We start from the raw sequence: 18,574 nt of genomic DNA, 5'->3' as shown, positions 1-18,574 counted from the left end.
GGCGGGCGGATCACAGGGAGGATCACATGAGGTCAGGAGTTCAAGACCACCCTGGCCAACATGGCGAAACCCTGTCTCTACTAAAAATACAAAAATTAGCTGGGCATGGTGGTGGGTGCCTGTAATCATAGCTACTTGGGAGGCTAAGGCAGGAGAATTGCTTGAACCCAGGAGGCGGAGGTTGCAGTGAGCCAAGATCCTGCCACTGTACTCCAGCCTGGGCGATAGAACGAGATTCAGTCCCCCGACCCCCACCAAAAAAAATGTGTGCTTCATGGTTCACCAAATTCTTGAAAAGCATTTTCTGCATCCTGCTGGTTGTGGAAGTGTTTTCCCTGCAAAAAGTCATTGAGATGTTTGAAGAAGTGGCAGTCAGTTGGCGAGAGGTCAGGTGAATATGGTGGATGAGGCAAAACTTTGTAACCCAATTCCTTCAACTTTTGAAGCGTTGGTCGTGCCAAGTTCCTTTGGCCATTGTCATGGAGAAGAACTGGGCCTTTCCTATTGACCAATGCTGGCTGCAGGTGTTGCAGTTTTCCGTGCATCTCATACATTTGCTTAGCATACGTCTCAGATGTAATGGTGTTCCTGGGATTCGGAAAGCTATAGTGGATCAGACCGGCTCAGACCGGCAGCAGACCAGCAAACAATGACCATGACCTTTTTTTTGGTGCAAGTTTGGTTTTAGGAATTGCTTTGGAGCTTCTCCCAGTCCAGCTACTCAGCTCATCGTTGTTGGTTGTGGCATAAAATCCACTTTTTATACCACATGTCACAATCTGATCGAGAAATGGTTCGTTATTGTTTCACACAATGAGAGAAAACAACACTTCAAAATGATGAGGTTTTTTTTTTTTTTTTTTGCTCAGCTCATGAGGCACCCACTTATCAAGCTTTTTCACCTTTCCAGTGTGCTTCAAATGCTGAATGACTGTAGAATGGTCGATGTTGTTCTTTGGCAACTTTTTGTGTAGTTGTAAGAGGATCGGCTTTGATGGTTGCTCTCAACTGGTCATTGTCAGCTTCCGTTGGCCGGTCACTAAACCTCCTCATCTTCAAGCCTCTCATCTCCTTTGCAAAACTTCTTGAACTACCACTGCACTGTATGTTCATAAGCAATTCCTGGGCCAAATGTGTTGTTGATATTGTGAGTTGTCTCCACTGCTTTATGACCCATTTTTAACTTGAATATCACTTGAATCTGCTTTTTGTCTAACATCATTTCCATTGTCTAAAACAAATATAAAATAAACAGCAAGTAATAAGTCATTAGCAAGAAACCATAAAGTGAGAAATATGCATTAAAATGATGTATAACATAACCACAATTATGTAAGAATGTATTCTAATATCAGACAGCAAATTTCAGCAATGCAAAATCCATGAGTACATTTGCACCAGCTGAATACATCCTTCCAATGGCATCATTTGTATTTATTTATATTTATAGTAGTTAATCTATTTATTTACTTATTGAACAAATGGGATAATTTGCAGAGTAGTTAATATAGCCTTTTTTTTTTTTTTTTCCTCAGCAGTGTATCATCTATCTATACCAGTGCTACTCAGTCATAGTTCATAGACCAGTGCTGGTCAGCAACGTGTTTGTTACCAGTCTATGAGGAGGTGAGGGAGGAGATAAGGTAAATCATGACATTTCTTTCTTTCTTTCTTTTTTTTTTTTTTTTTTTTTGAGATAGGCTCTCACTCTGTCATCCAGGCTAGAGTGCAGTGGCACGCTCATGGCTCACTGCAGCCTCAATCTCCTGGACTCAACTGATCCTCCCACCTCAGCCTCCTGAGTAGCTGGTACTACAGATGTTCATCACTATGCCCAGCTAATTTTTGTATTTCGCCACGTGGTCTGGAACTCCTGGACTTAAGCGATCCTCTTAACCTTGGCCTTACAAAGTTCTGGGATTACAAGCGTGAGCCACCACGCCTAGCCTCGACACTGCTTTCTTTATTCAGAAAAATCTTGCTACTAAACTAAACAGTGTTTAGTGATGTGATGCTTTAGATTCTAGCCTAAGCTCCGTATCTCATTGTGGATCTGAAATGAACAGTTTGCTGACCTTCATCTGAGTAGTGCTAGTCTGCACCATGCCATATAAACATATAAAGAGTTGCCTTATCCCTTTAAGAGTTATTGATATTGGGCCGGGCGCGGTGGCTCACGCCTGTAATCCTAGCGCTTTGGGAGGCCGAGACAGGCGGATCATGAGATCAAGAGATGAAGACCATCCTGGCTAACACGGTGAAACCCCATCTCTACTAAAAATACAAAAATTAGCCGGGCGTGGTGGCGGGTGCCTGTAGTCCCAGTTACTCGGGAGACTGAGGCAGGAGAATGGCGCGAACCCGGGAGGCGGAGCTTGCAGTGAGCGGAGATCGCGCCACCGCACTCCAGCCTGGGCGACAGAGCGAGACTCCGTCTCAAAAAAAAAAAAAAAAAGAGAAGAAACAGGATTGTCTTTCAAATGGAATAGTGGTGGCATTTACCAGTAGCTACCTCTGTTCTTTTATCTGTGTCAGTTTCAGTGATTGAACTTCATTTAAAGAGTCAACACAGTGTAGAGGTTGAGACCTTGGATAAAGCCAATTCAAATTATGGCTACTCTGGAACCTCAATTTTTTAATCTGAAAAATGGATGTGATGAATCAGTCTTATAAGATTATAAATCTATCTTATAAGATTATTGTGAGGCTTAATGATTAAATGAGATAATACCTTCAAAGAGCTTAACACTTTTTTTGGCATGTAGTAAGGGCTCAATAACAATGAGTTGCTATAATAATATTATTTACTACTACCAGAAGCTATGGTCTTCATTAGTGACATTAAAAAAAAATAATTTAAAACTCACTCATCTCCAAAGAAGTTGAAATTACTTAACAGATTAAAATGTTGCAAAGCAAACACTAAAAAAATGCGGATGTTAATGGTGCTTTAGAAAAGCAGGGAGCTATTTATCACCAGAAGCTATGCTTTGCCCAATGTTAAAAAGTATTGTGTTGTTAGGCTTCCTATAACATTTCCTATAACATATATATATATTATTTTTTGAGATAGAATTTCACTCTGTTGCTCAGGCTGGAGTGCACTGGCACAATCTCGGCTCACTGCAACCTCTGCCTCCTGGTTTCAAGCGATTCTCCTGCCTCAGCCTCCCAAGTAGCTGGGATTACAGGCATTCACCACCACACCCAGCTAATTTTTTGTGTTTTTAGTAGAGACGGAGTCTCACCAGGTTGGCCAGCCTGATGTCAAACTCCTGACTTCAGGTGATCTGCCTGCCTCAGCCTCCCAAAGTGTTGGGCTTACAGGCGTGAACCACCGTGCCTGACTGTCTATATATTTTTACAGGCTTTTGCTCTGTTGCCCAGGCTAGAGTGCAGTGGCATAATCTCAGCTCACTGCAACCTTGACTTCTTGGGCTCAGATGAGCCTCCCACCTCAGCCTCCCGAGTAGCTGAGCACACCAGCAAACCTGGCTAATTTTTTTGTAGAGATGGATGGGGTTTTGCTATGTTTCCCAGGCTGGCCTTGAACTCCTTGGCTCAAGCGATATGCCAGCCTTGGCCTCCAGAAGTGCTAGGAGTACAGCCATGAGCCACTGCCCCGGCCTGAATTCTATTTTCTTTTTTTTTTTTTTTTTTTTTTTTTTTTTTGAGACGGAGTCTAGCTCTGTCGCCCAGGCTGGAGTGCAGTGGCCGGATCTCAGCTCACTGCAAGCTCCGCCTCCTGGGCCCACGCCATTCTCCTGCCTCAGCCTCCCGAGTAACTGGGACTACAGGCGCCTGCCACCTCGCCCGGCTAGTTTTTTGTATTTTTTTTTAGTAGAGACGGGGTTTCGCCGCGTTAGCCAGGATGGTCTTGATCTCCTGACCTCGAGATCCGCCCGTCTCGGCCTCCCAAAGTGCTGGGATTACAGGCTTGAGCCACCGTGCCCAGCTGTGAATTCTATTTTCTATGTGCAGCAGGGCAGTACTATTTTAATAGGGGCAGAGGTAATATTTTTATAAGGAGACCACTCTCATCACAAGATCTGCAAGTGTCTCCTTAACTTTTAAATGGTATCAGTAGTTCTAAAAGGTCAGACCACTTTCTTATTCTCTTGATAACTGGTATTGGCTTCTCTGTTGATAAGATCTAGTTTTAGTATAATTTTCAGAAAAGTGAATTGCTATGATTTTGTTGTTGGTGGTGGCATTGTTGCTAGAGATGTAGATTGCTCTACCATTAACCTGCACTAGTTACTGTTCACTAGTTGTGTCAAAAATAAATAATCTGCCAGACAAATTAAAAAAAACTAATAGTTATTCCATCTGACTCTCAAAGACATAATCCTCTCATTTGCTTCCAGATAGGATATATACGTACCATGTTAAGACACTGAGGTCTGTTTTGTGCTGCTATAACAGACTACCACAGACTAGGTAATTTATAATGAAAATGTATTTATTGGCTCACAGTTCTGGTTGCTGGGAAGTCCAAGATGAAAGGTCTGTGATCGGATGAGGGCCTTCTTGCTATATCATCCCATGGTAGAAAGGCAAAGAAAGGGCAAGAGATACTGCAAGGGAGGGCCAAATGTATCTTTTATAAGGAGCCCACTCCAGAGATAACAATAATGGCATTAATTCATTCAGGAAGGCAAACCCCTCATGGTCTGATCACCTCTTGAAAGTTCCACCTCCTGACACTACTGCACTGGGGACTAAGTTTCTAACACATGCTTTTTGGGGGACTCATTCAAACCACAGCATATGGTGTGTATGTGCGTGTGTATATGTGTTTCTTTCCTTCCTTTGCAAAGGGCAGCACCCTTCTAAAACACCCCAAACACTCACTGAATGTCCTTGGTCAGCACCTTATTCTCACAAGTCTTCCATAACTTAACTCTGATTTTTCCTGTGTTCATCTATAAGTATTCACTATGCCATTAAAGTCGTTATAATTTGATAGTCTCCTTAATGGTGACTCAGAAGAAAGCTTAGGTTTATACTGATACTTGTAATTGAATCCAAAATGCCTGAAATCCTGTATGAAAGTTTACTATTAGGTTGGTGCAAAAGTAATGGCAAAAACCGATATTACTTTTGGATCAGCCTAGTAGATACAATATGAGTGTTGTCTGGGGTTATGGTTAATGTCTTAGTAACAGCAGCTTGCATTCACAGTGTGTTCTTTTTTAAGGGAGGTCATATTGGTGTCACATTACAGATAGGGAAAAAGAAACTCAAAACTTAGAAACTTGAGGTCTTTTTCCCAAGATCATGTAGCTGGTAAATGGTGGCGCCACCAGGGTCCAAACCAGTGCCGCAACCATCCTGCAGCACTACATCAGGATGCCACCTTAAAGAAAGGTTAAATGCTTACATTGCATGCCATTCATTCCATTTAAACTTCCAAAAAACTAGGAAGAATGATTGCCATCTTTGACCTAATAGAGTTTATAAGTTCAGATAAAAGTCTGTATCTTTTTGTTATTGTTGTTCAACAATTATGTGCTAACAGAAAATTGTTGTTTTATTATTACCTCAATGGATTATTTGATGAGGAAACTCATGATGGAGCTGCCTCTTTATATGCATTAGAAAAAGCGGTTTGGGTAGAACTTGCCTGTAGAGAAGAAATAAATCTAAAAAGAAAAAAAAGTAAAAGAAAAAAAAAGAAAAGGCAGTTTGGGGAGAAATATTTTTTAAAATCCTAAATTGGAATGAATACTCTTGCTAAAATCCTGTGCCCTGTTCCTAGGGATTATAAGAATCACTGCCTCAGCTCCTTGTTACTTCCATCACATGGATAATAAGAGTCACTGCCTCAGCTCCTTGTTTGTTACTTCCATCACATGGCTTTGCTAGTTTCCAAATGAAGAGGTTTCTCCCTATCTTTTTTTTTTTGAGAAAGAGTCTTGCTCTGTCGCCCAGGCTGGAGTGCAGTGGTGCGATCTCTTTCACTGCAACCTCCGCTTCTGGGGTTCAAGTGATTCTCCTGCCTCAACCTCCTGAGTAGCTGGGACTACAGGCGTGCGTCACCATGCCCAACTAATTTTTGTATTTTTAGTAGAGACGGAGGTTTTCCATGTTGGCCAGGCTTGTCTTGAACTCCTGAGCTCAAGCAATCCACCTGCCTCAGTGCTGGGATTAGGGATTATAGGAGTGAGCCACCTCTCCCTGCCTTCCTAGCTTGATTTTCTTGGGAAAGAAGTTGTATCTCTTCAGCTTCTATCTCTTCTCTTGATTTTATTTAAGTGTTCACCCTTTGTTGTTGGTCCTCTTTGAGTGGTGCTAGGAATTCTGGTAGAACCACTTGACACAGGCCCCACCTCAAGCCCCCAAATTCGCATTTGTAACAAGTTACCAGGTGAGACTGATGCTGTAGGTCAAGGACCACACTTTGGGAACTACTGCTGTAAAAAGTAAGCGATTTTGTAACTTTCTTAAGTTAGCCAATTTAAATGCTAATTTTCCTCCCAATTTCCCAAAGATCTTTTACCTTTCTTACAATTGCTCTCAATGGACATCAAATCATGGCTATTTAAACTAAGATTCTAGAAAATGTATGTAGCTCCTTGCTTTTTGCTTTGCCATTTTTCCTTCATTTTCATATTTTGTTCCCTTCCCAAATTATAAAGCGCCTTTTCATGCCATACCTGGGTAAATTGAAATCTAAAGTGGGAGCCTGATGAGCCCTTGAGGATTAATGGTTCAATTTCCCTGCAAATCTGCAAGTGCTTTTGAACTAAGGAAAAAGAACACAGGACAATGTAACTCTTCTTAGGGCTTCGCTAGCGCATTTCAGTTTTCTACAGTTACCACCAGTTCTTAGGACAGTCATCACATTTGACACCTGACTCTAGGACAACCGAAGTACAGGTTTTTTGTAGGTTATGGCTCATGCAAGTTAGCGTGAGGTTGGGAGTTTTTCTTTTCTTTTCTTTTCCTTTTTTTGGTGTAAGAATATCACTGTATTTATTTTCCTACAGGTAATTTTTCTATGGCTTCAACATTTTCTCTTCAAAATTAAAAGAAAAATATTCCAAAGTTTAGAACTGGATCACTTGGTCCTTTCTCATCTTATCTCCTCCTAATTCAAAATGCTTGCATCTCTTAATGGCCAGCATCCTCTTGGATCTGCAGTTAGGCTCAACACATTCCAGCCTAATTAGCACAATCTTCTTTGTGGTCTTAGCCTTCTTCCAGAAAATTGGCTCTGTCTGCCCACCATAGCCACTCTGCTTCTGATCATAGCGCCTCTCCCTGGGCATACAAGGAATCCTTGCCCTTATAGTGTGTCACTTTGTGAGGCTGATGCTTGCCACACTTCTTACAGAAGGTTCTTCGGGTTTAGGTACATTGACCATCTTTGCAGCAGGGCTGTTCTATCTATATGATGAAAACAAGAAATAGCGACTGAGATCCTCGTCTTGTACAGGTCTCGCGTAACCGGGAGTTTTTCTTTAAATAGAACATTTCGTTATGTTTCATGAGAGCACCTGTTTGATTGTTTTTGTACCCTAGTCTACTGGCAATTTATGAAATTGCTTTAACAGTAGTTATATGGGAACTACAACTTACGTGAGGGGTAGGATCTCAAGTCAGACAATAAGGAGAAAACATTTTGTAAAATTACTCTTGAAAATCCCCAGGTCACCAAGAAGTACATCCATGAAAGCTCTGAAGCCAGAAATTGATTTAAATTTCTCTTTGCTTATGGGCTACGACCCCACACTTGTCTGAGGCCACGGTCTAGTTGAAAGAGGGAAAAGATGTTAGGGAAAATAGGATTTTGTCCTTTCTCCTTTCTTCCCTTCCAAGTAAACATAGACACGTGGTTCAACTCCAATAGATTAAATGTACTGTGACTCCATTATATTGTTAAGATAATTGAAGTATTTGATTCTGGGTCACTGGTTTACATTCATTTACAGTCATGCTGGAATTAAGTATCATAAGTTCACTCATTCAACAAACAGCTATTGAATATCTTTATAGATTTATCAAGGACAGGGATTTGTTTTTTTATTGGGACGCTTTTTTGTCTTATAGTAGTCACTCAGGCAGTGTTTGTTGAATGAATAGTGAAACACAGTCCATGTCTTTTTGTGGTTTGTATCCTGGTTTTAAGGTGGAAAAGTAAACAAAGATTTGCCGTAGAGTCTGTTAGAGATATCTTAATTTATGGGAATATTGTGGAGGAAGAAATTCATTCTGCCTGGGAGAGTACAATACAAACTCATGAGAGAGACATCTGGGCTAGACCTTGATGGATGAGGAGTTCTCTAGGAAAGGAGGGGCATTCCAGGTAGAGGAAAGGCTCCTCAAATGATTCTGACATGTTTCCTTCTTAACAATCATGAGCTTAGTGTTTTAAGTGCCTTGAGCAGAGTAGTAAGAGATAAGAATAACAGGTAATGCTAATAATAGCTAATAGCTATTGGGCATACAGTTTGTGCCTGGCAGTGTAAGTGAATTTTACATTTTGCTTAAATCTCACAAGAAATATATGAGATACACACTGCTAACCCCATTATCCCATTTTCTAGATTAGAAAACTGAGGAAAGTTGGCCGGGTGCGGTGGCTCACACCTATAATCCCAGCACTTTGGGAGGCGAAGGCGGGTGGATCACCTGAGGTCAGGAGCTCAAGACCAGTCTGACTGACATGGTGAAACCTCATCTCTATTAAAAATACAAAAAAATTAGCTGGGTGTGGTGATGTATGCCTGTAATCCCAGCTAGTTAGGAGGCTGAGGCAGGAGAATTGCTTGAACTCAGGAGGCAGAAGTTGCAGTGAGCTGAGATTGAGCCATTGCACTCCAGCCTGGGCATCAAGAGTGAAAATCCATCGCCAAAAAACAAGAAAAGAAAATGGAGAAAGTTGAATTTACCAGAGATGACATAGCCAGTAAAATGACATCTATTATGTTATATAAGCCTTGGCTGAATGCCATATAAACAGTTAGATTTTATTTATTTATTTTTATTTTTTGGGATGGAGTTGAGACTGTTGCCCAGGCTGGAGTGCAGTGGTGCGATCTCAGCTCACTACAGCCTCAGCCTGCGGGGTTCAAGTGATTCTCCTGCCTTAGCCTCCCGAGTAGCTGGGAATACAGGTGCCTGCCACCACGCCCAGCTAATTTTTTGTATTTTTAGTAGAGATGGGGTTTCACTGTGTTAGCCAGGGTGGTCTCGATCTCCTGACCTCGTGATCCACCCACCTCGGCCTCCCAAAGTGCTGGGATTACAGGCGTGAGCCATGCGCCCGGCCAAACAGTTAGATTTTGTGGACAGTAGGGAGCTATTGAAAGTGATAAGGTCAAACGTGAGCATGAAAGATAGACTGAAAAACACTGAGTGGAGGGAGGCCAGTTTAAAGGTCTCCTTGTACTCTTTAGTAGCATGCTGAAGGCCTCAGTTTCATCTTAACCTTGAGAGATGTGAAGGAGATATGAAAGGTGGAATCAAGAGGACTTTACCACTCATGGGAGGAAGAAGTGACTGATCTATCAGGTTTACAAAGTGGAGATTAAGACACACAGTGCTGTACTGGAAGAAAATGTCATCTTTTTTATTGTCTCCTTTTATGTTTTATTGTATATGTAATACCTAAAATATATTCACAGAATAACACACATGCATAATCTATAAATGTGGAAATAGACACACATTGAGATAATGCTCTTTTTTTGTGGGGTCTATCACAAAAATGTTTGGGGTTGCTGGGCACAGTTACTCGCACCTGTAATCTCAGCTACTCAGAAGGCTAAGGTGAGAGGACCACTTGAGCCTAGGAGATCTAGGCTATAGTGAGTTATGATTGAACCATTGCACTTCAGCCTGGGTGACAGAGTGAGACCCTGTCTCTTAAAAAAAAAAAAAAAAAAAAAAAGGCCTGAAGACTACTGATTCAAGCCTATCTAAGAGATGAACCACCGTCCAGAGGTAAGTAAACCACTGGGGCAAGAAAGACTGAAGAGGTGAAGTGAGAAGATGATTACCTGAACTTTTACATCTGCAGGTGATCAAAGTTCTTTCTCTTTTGAACCATATGTTTTTTGCATTTATGAATAATCCAAAACATTTTTATTTATTATTATTATTTATTTGTTTATTTTTGCAATGGAGCCTTGCTCTGTCACCCAGTCTGGAGTGCAGTGGTGTGATCTCGGCTACTACAACCTCCACCTCCCTGGTTCAAGCAATTCTCCTGCCTCAGCCTCCTGAGTAGCTGGGACCACAGACGTGTGCCACCCCACCTGGCTAACTTCTTGTATTTTTGGTAGAGACAGCGTTTCATCATGTTGGCCAGGCTGGTCTCAAACTTCTGACCTCAAGCAATTCGCCCACCTCGACTTCCCAAAATGCTGGGATTACAGGTGTGAGCCACCGTGCCCAGCCCCAAAACATTTTTAAAGTCAGGATAAAGATACTAAAGGGAAAAAGGTATTCCTTTCCTGTGGGAATGATTCTGTTCAATCTGTTTTAGGCCTTGGAAAATGTTAGAAGTAGAATGGACATTAATATCATCTAATCCAACTTCTCTCCATCCAGCCAGAATCTCAGACAAGTAGTAATAGGGCTTTTGCTTAAATCCTTTAAAGGGTAGGCAGCCCAGCCCTTCACAAGGAAGTTTGAACAGGTGAATTGGTAGAGTTCTTCCTTTTACAAGGCATAATTTGCTTCCTCATTTGCAACTTTTATATATTTCTTCCCCTTTAAAAAGTTACAGAATCAGTAACACTACACATGGTGCTGTACAGTTTTCCAAAGCACACTTGTACATGCACAGACAACACTTGATTCTCCCAACTCTTTTATGGAGTGGGCAGGCATGTTTGTTCTGATTAAATAAACGAGGCAAGCCAGGCCTGGTGGCTCATGCCTGAAATCCCAGCACTTTGGGAGGCTGAGGTGGGTGGATCATTTGAAGTCAGGAGTTCAAGACCAGCTTGGCCAACATGGCGAAACCCCATCTCCTAAAAGTACAAAATTAGCCAGGCGTGGTGGCACGTGCCCGTAATCCCAGCTACTTGGGAGACTGAGGCAGGAGAATTGCTTGAACCCAGGAGGTGGAGGCTGCAGTGAGCCAAGATCGTGCCCTTGTACTCTGGCCTGGGCAACAGGCTCCTCTATAACTCAGGAATCAGAGCACTGTTTGTGGGATTAAATTAGGTAGCTCTTGGAAAGTTGTTGTAAAAGCGTGGCTTAGATTTAGATGTGCAACAAATGTAATTTTCTTACTTTTCCTATCCTGGCTAATAAATTTAAAAGATTTTCATATGGTGTTTAACTTTGTTAAATTTTCAGTTGGGGGTTCAGTTCCATCATATCAGCCATTGCAGGTTACTTTAGAACTTACTTCTGTCATTTGCCTTTTGTTTTGAGACAAAGTCTCACTCTGTTGGCCAGGCTAGAGTGCAGTGGCACAATCACGGCTCACTGCAGCCTTGAGCTCCCAGGCTCAAGAGATACTCCCACTTCGCCTTCCTGAGTAGCTGGGACTACAGGCATGAACCACCATGCCTGGCTAATTTTATTATTTTTATTTTTTTCTAAAGATAGGATCTTGCTTTGTTCCCTGCCGTTCATTTGTCATTTTAGTTATGATAATCATTAATGCTATCTTGATTTTCAGAAGGTGAGAAATTTGATTATTTAAAAAGTTATGAAAAGATGCCTTATCAGAAAGAGATTTAAGTGATTTCTAGTTTGAGAAAATTGACTCTTTTGAAAACATTTTATTTTATATGACGTGAAATGGGTTACCTGACTGCATTGCAGCCATATTGTTACTAAGCGGGAAGGAATGGGGGTAGGTGTTCCTTTTGATTTGGAATGTTCCCTTCATGGGAACATTGACTTCATGGAGTCAGTTGTGTGATAAATGCATATATATTTCTTTGGAATTAAGTGTTTGAAGAAGAAGGATCAATTCCATTGGAATCTCTTTTATCTTTTTGCTCTTCTCATACTGTCTGTAGAGAAAAAGTATTTTATTTTTACTGAGAAATCTGCCACTTTCAGGGGTTTTACATCTCGACAGACGTGAATGCCCTTTAACACTTGCTAGCTAATGAAAGTGTATGTTTAGCCTGCCAAACCGTGAGCATTCTGAGGACTGGGATCCAGTCTGAATTTTCCCTGTATTATTGGCACATGACACAGTTCCTTGCACTTAGAATGAAATAATAACTCTCTGTTGACTGAAGGAAATGTTAGTTATCACTACTGTATCCATTGATATTTAGTGAATGCAGACTAATTAATAAATGTTGGGAGTTCACTGCTGTATCTTCTAGGTAGAAAAATACATTTCAGATAAAACATATACATTCAGGAAAAAGAATTTTCTTCACAAATATACAGAATTCTGTTGAGTGCCTTTCTCTATATAGGAACAATGAAAATGTAGGAAATGCTTTATCATCTGTAATTGTTCTTTGGACTAACCTAGAATTTTTCCCCTGAAGAATGCATATATTCACTTGTCCCCTAACTCTTTGGTAATGGGCATGATGCCAGGGTCCCTGACTGAACTCACTCAGTCCAGGGTACATGTGAGATGTCAGTGTCCAGAATACCAGTCCTAGAGGTTTTAACTTTTAGCCAACAGTGGATAGCCATATGTGCACGTGTGTGTGTGTGTGTGTGTGTGTGTGTGTATGGATGCATGTGTGTGTGTTTTAAGCTCTTTGAATTCTTCAAGTTTAATCCAGTATCATATTTCTCCAAAGATGAAATATTTTCCCATTTCTTGTTTTTAATTTTTTTTCCCAGTAAGTTCAGCTGTGCAAGGAGTCCATTATCTGTTGTATCAATTTTCTAGAAATTTCTTGGGCTCTTGAGGGACAAGCTGGGAAGAATTCAAGGCCAGACACGGTGTGGTGAAAGTATCCCTGGTTATGACTCTCGAGATTTTTTGGAAAGTAGTAGTAAATCATTTAATCATTTGGGAATGATGGATCGTGCATTCTGTGTATTCCCTCTCTCCATGGTGAAGTTGTTTGTATACATAGCTTTTGCCATGGTCAGCTCCTCTCTGATAAAATGCTCCTCTTCATTTTATTTCATTTGAGTCACTTTCTCAATCAGTATGTTTTGTATGCCAAATTACAGATCTTTCCATTTTCTTCTACCATTTTGGCATTTAGATGCCTCAACACAAATTTAATCTGAGAAAAAAAATCCTAATGTCTTGACTTCTTGTGGGAAGTATTTGCATTAAGGAACTTCAGTTTTACTCCCTTTTTCTTAAATTCTAGAGTCTGATGTTTGCCCCTTAAAGTTTTCTAAATCTAATTCCTATTTGATGTAAACTGTCATCTCCTCCTCCTCCCCCTCCTCCTCCTCCTCCTCCTCCTCCTCCTCCTCTTCCTCTACCTCCTTCTCCTCCTCCCTATGTAACCCTGGCTGGAGTGCAGTGCCTCAATCTTGGCTCACTGCAACCTCCCTGTTCCGGGCTCAGGCAGTTCTGTTGCCTCAGCCTTCTGAGTAGCTGGGATTAGAGGCATGCACCACCATGCCTGACTAATTATGTATTTTTAGTAGAGACAGAGTTTTGCCATGTTGGCCAGGCTGGTGTCGAACTCCTGATCTCAGGTGATCCGCCCTCAATTGCCTCAGCCTCCCAAAGTGCTGGGATTACAGGTATGAGCCACCACACCCAGCCAAACTGTCTTCTTTAAAAAAATATGTCCCTGTCATATTGTCAATCTGTTCCTCATAGCTAAGGAGTCTTTGCTGCATAGGTTGATCACACACAATGAGATACAATTTTACTTTTCAGTTGGAATTTTTAGGATAATACTTTATGAAGTTGAGGGTATGGTATGATAAACATAATTTCTCATTAGGAGTGGGAGTGAAAATTGATACAGTCTTTCTACAGTGCAATTTGGCTCTGTTATCTTACTTTTTTTTTTGAGACGGAGTTTCGGAGTTTCGCTCTTGTTGCCCAGGCTGGAGTGCAATGGCGCAATCTCAACTCACTGCAACCTCCGCCTCCTGGGTTCAAGTGATTCTCCTGCCTCAGCCTCCCGAGTAGCTGGGTTTGCAGGCATGTGCCACCAAGCCCGGCTAATTGTGTGTTTTTAGTAGAGATGGGGTTTCTCCATGTTGATCAGGCTGGTCTCAAACTCCGGACCTCAGGTGATCCGCCTACCTGGCCTCCCAAAGGGCTGGGGTTATAGGCGTAAGCCACTGTGCCTGGCCTGTAATCTTACTTTTACAAATCTCTCCAGAGGAAATAATCAGAGATAAGGACGAATATTATGTATAAGAATGGTTGGCCTGGCGTGGTGGCTCACGCCTATAATCCCAGCACTTTGGGAGGCCAAGGCGGTGGATCACCTGAGGTCAGGAGTTCGAGACCAGCCTGACCAACATGGAGAAACCCCGTCTCTACTAAAAACACAAAATTAGCCGGGCATGGTGGCACATGTCTGTAATCCCAGCTACTCAGGAGGCTGAGGCAAGAGAATCGCTTGACCCTGGGAGGTGGTGGTTGTGGTGAGCTGTGATCGAGCCATTGCACTCCAGCTTGAGCAGCAAGAACGAAACTCTTTCTCAAAACAAAAACAAAAACAGAAACAAAACAAAACAAAGAGTGCTCGTCATAGTTTTCTTTAAAATATGAAAATTATGGCTGGGAGCAGTGGCTCATACCTGTAATTCCAGCACTTTGGGAGCCTGAGTTGGGAGGATCACTTGAGCCCAGGAGTTCAAGACCAGCCTGGTAACATGACAAAATTCTGTCTCTACAAAAAAGACAAAAATTAGCCAGGCATGGTAGTGTGTGCCTATCGTCACATGCAGCTACTCTGGAGGTTGAAATGGGAGGACACTTGAGTCTGGAAAGTGGAAGTTGCAGTGAACTGAGATCTGCACCACTGCACTCCAGCCTAGGTGACTGAGCGAGACTCTGTCTGAAAGAGAGAATGAGAGAGAGGAAAGAAAGAAACGAAAGAAAGAAGAGACAGAGAAAGAGCTAGTAAATAATCAAATCAATTGTGATATGTAAAAGTGTTAGAATAATATGGAACCATTAGAAAGTATGACTTTTGAAGAGTATTAAAGGACAAAGAAACTAAGAAATCTCATGAGGAGAGAAAAATATGATTAATAAAATACAGTATATACCAGAATATATTACAATTATTATTTCTGAGAAAAAGGGATGGATAGTTATTTAAAAGCTTCTTCTTTGTGTGTTTGTTTTCCGAATTTTCTGTAACAAATGTATAGTACATTGATGATTAAATGAATGAGTATATAAAGCACTAGAAGAATACCTGGCCTTATAGTGAACTCTCAAATATGAGCTTTTACTGTTGCTATGATATAATTACTTTTATTATATATAAAATATTTTTTAAAACTCACTCTAATTATAATCAAGTATTTAATTAATTATAAGTAATTGTAATTAATTAATTGTAACTACTTGTTTAATGTTTGTCCTCTATTCTCCATCCTAATTTTTTTTTGAGATAAGATCTTGCTCTGCTGCTCAGGCTAGAGTGCAGTTGCATGATTGTAGTTCACGGCAGCCTCAGCCTCCTGGACTCAAAGGGCCCTCCCATCTCAGCCTCCTGAGTATTTAGGACTACAGGCATCTGCCACCACACCTAGCTAATTTTTTAGTTCTGTCGAGATGGGGTCTCACTGCATTGCCCAGGCTGATCTTGAACTCCTGAGCTGAAGTGATCCTCTTCCTCTGCCTCCCAAAGTGTTGAGGATTACAGTCATGAGCTGTCCTTAAAGACCATATCCGTCAAATACAATCTGGCTCTAATACCTGGTACATAATAAGTGCTTAGTTAATATTTGGTGTGTGTGTGTGTGTGTGTGTATTTGTTTGTACCCTCAAAGATCAGGTTTCTAAATATTTTCTCCTATTTTATTTCAGTTTTTTGGCAGGAAGGTCACTAATAATCAGGCTGTAAAAATATTAGTTGCTCCCAATTTAGAATTTTTATGTTCTTATGAATGCTGAAATGTATGTAAATGAGACTGCACGGTGTTAAATGGTATGTTGTTGAACCAGAAATATGTTTATTGTCTTATTTTATAAACAAAATGGCCCTGAGATTTCTTTAAAATTTTTTAAAAGTTATAGATTTTGAAATTTACAACACAACTCAATAAATAAGATTATGACAAAGCTATCTTAGATATACTTTTTGATTGGCCCTAAGATTATAACTTTAAGCAAGAATAGGAACACTTTTAACAGCTTGGAAGGTATTTTGGTGGGACAATAGGAGTGTATTTGTTTATATGAAAATCTGTAATTCTATAAAAGAACGTAATTTGAATCTGTAGTTGATTGCAAGTTTAGAGGTCTCTGCAATATACAAAGTTTCTTAGTTGCAGTCACTTCCCAAGACATGCTGATCACTAAGAAACAAGGAAACTCAGCTAGAATTACCAGCTGCTGTTTATAAAGCCAAATGATAAAATTTACTTAATGAAAGTAATGTGCTGACAGCAGTGTTTATTGCTTAAAACATAACAATCATGTTTATTGTATCTCTCTGAGACAGCTTTGCTGAATATAACTTAAATGTAGCAGAGGAAATCCAGAGTAATGCGCTGTTTTAAAAAAGTGTGTTTATTTACATGAAACCAACATAAAAGGTTTGATGAATTTTTTGTCAGAGGTCTTAGTTTTCTAGAGTTAAACTGAAAAGATTGAAGAAATGGTAAGTAGCTACCATTTTTGGAAACAAGAAATTAAGAAGTACAAACTCAGAAAACACGCTTGGAGAAAATTTTAATATCATGAAACCTAGAACTCTTGAACTTCAAAAGACCTTACAATCCACTTGATGGTGATATTTGGAATCTCAGGTATAGTATTGAAATATCATAGGATAGAAAAGAATAATCAGCGAGCTTAACGCAATCAGAACCTTGTAGCCTGTTATGGGAAGTATCATTTGGTTAAGCCTGCTAAGCTACTGTAAATGAATGTTAATCGCATTTTATCAGCTGCTTATACTATCTTTATTATACAATTTGAATATTTATGACCATGGAAATATGTTTAACTGTGAAATTACAGTGTTTATGGAACTCAAATTCCAAAAAGCATACAACCCTGTGATGGAGAAGAATTATATTTAAATACTACAAAATTCAAGATGTTTCTACCATTTAACATTAGTCTATATCTTGTGGGAGAAGCAGTTTGTGGCTAAAATACTGTGACAAACAGAATGATGTATGCTAATGTTGACTTCTAAGATAAGCATGTGATTTATTGTTTGCACAAAAGTCAATCACCAACTAGAGTATTTTAACTTTTTAGGATCAGGTAGTATTTAACTATTTTCTCAATATAGGTTATATCATTTTGGTTGACTGCATCCTTATCTTCTTAGAAATTATTAATGAACCTTTTAAAAAATATGAACCAGGCTTTCTACTTGAACTTATTCTCCTCTTAAAGCTGCAATAATATTGAAATTGAAAATAATGGGCCAGGCGCTGTGGCTCATGCCTGTAATCCCAGCACTTTTGGAGGCCGGGGCAGGTAGTCATCTGAGGTCAGGAGTTTAAGACTAGCCTGACTAACATGGCGAAACCAAGTTTCTACCAAAAATACAAAAAATTAGCTGAGTGTGGTGGCATGTGCCTGTAATCCCGGCTACTTGGGAGGCTGAAGCAGGAGAATGGCTTGAACCCTGGAGGCGAGGTTGCAGTGAGCCAAGATTGCACCATTACACTCCAGCTTGGGCAGCAAGAGTGAAACTCCGTCTCAAAAAAAGTAAAATAATAATGGATGGGAATGTTTCTTTAATGGTGCAGTCTGTATTGATTTTGTGTGTGTATATGTATTTTGGGGAAAATTGATTCTCTGCCAATGCCTTCTTACTTCTTTGCAAACATAAACCCATGAAAAGGTATTTTTCCCTTTGGGAAAATTTAAATGCACATTGTTCTTCTGGAAAATATAATCTAATAGGAAAACACAATTCACGTTAGAACCAAAAAAAGCCTGTAATTAAGATATGTCTTAGTCACATTTTCTTTCTGTCTTTTGTTAAAACCACAACATGGACTCATTCAAGCAAATAAAGTTGTTGGGTAGGTGGAACATTGTTTTCCAATGTTATAGTAATGTTATAGTGTTACAACTATCTGGTTACTTCATCTTGATTGACAAAAATATTAAATTATCATTTTATAAAATTTGGGTATAAAACTTTATGTCTTGAGGCTAATTTAGATGTGTGGTGGTGTCTACGGGCAACACTAGAGAGGTTTCAGAGTCAGAGAGTGTTGAGACCAAATTCTACACCCAGCAGTCAGCTTAGATACCATCTTTCTAGTCAGGTTACCGAATCTTGCCAGGCCTCAGTGGCCCCCCCCTTCATGAGGTTGTTGGACAGATTACTGAAATCCTCACAAATATGTGGAAAGTGCCTGGAATGTTTACCTGGAGCCAATGATGACTGCACACACTGCTGTTACATAGTTGATGATGGAGCCTCTATGTTGTGGATTATTTAAAACACTTTTGCCTTTCTGCCATCTACATTTGGGAGAATTAGTTAGAGAG

At 40.3% G+C, this 18,574-nt stretch overlaps 1 protein-coding gene and 1 pseudogene across 1 annotated transcript in view; one reads left to right on the top strand and one right to left on the bottom strand.

The window, feature by feature from the left end:
* The window catches only part of SRGAP1 (SLIT-ROBO Rho GTPase activating protein 1), a 319,302-nt gene that overhangs the window by 23,822 nt on the left and 276,906 nt on the right, over nucleotides 1-18,574 (top strand). The gene's annotated exons all lie outside the window — the stretch shown is intronic.
* LOC104680834 lies at nucleotides 7,053-7,370 on the bottom strand (annotated as a pseudogene).

The sequence above is a fragment of the Rhinopithecus roxellana genome, chromosome 10 (genome assembly GCF_007565055.1).
Source record: "Rhinopithecus roxellana isolate Shanxi Qingling chromosome 10, ASM756505v1, whole genome shotgun sequence".
NCBI classification, from domain to species: Eukaryota; Metazoa; Chordata; class Mammalia; order Primates; family Cercopithecidae; genus Rhinopithecus; species Rhinopithecus roxellana.
Note: the sequence above shows the minus strand (reverse complement) of the source record. Positions and strands in the feature narration are given on the sequence as shown.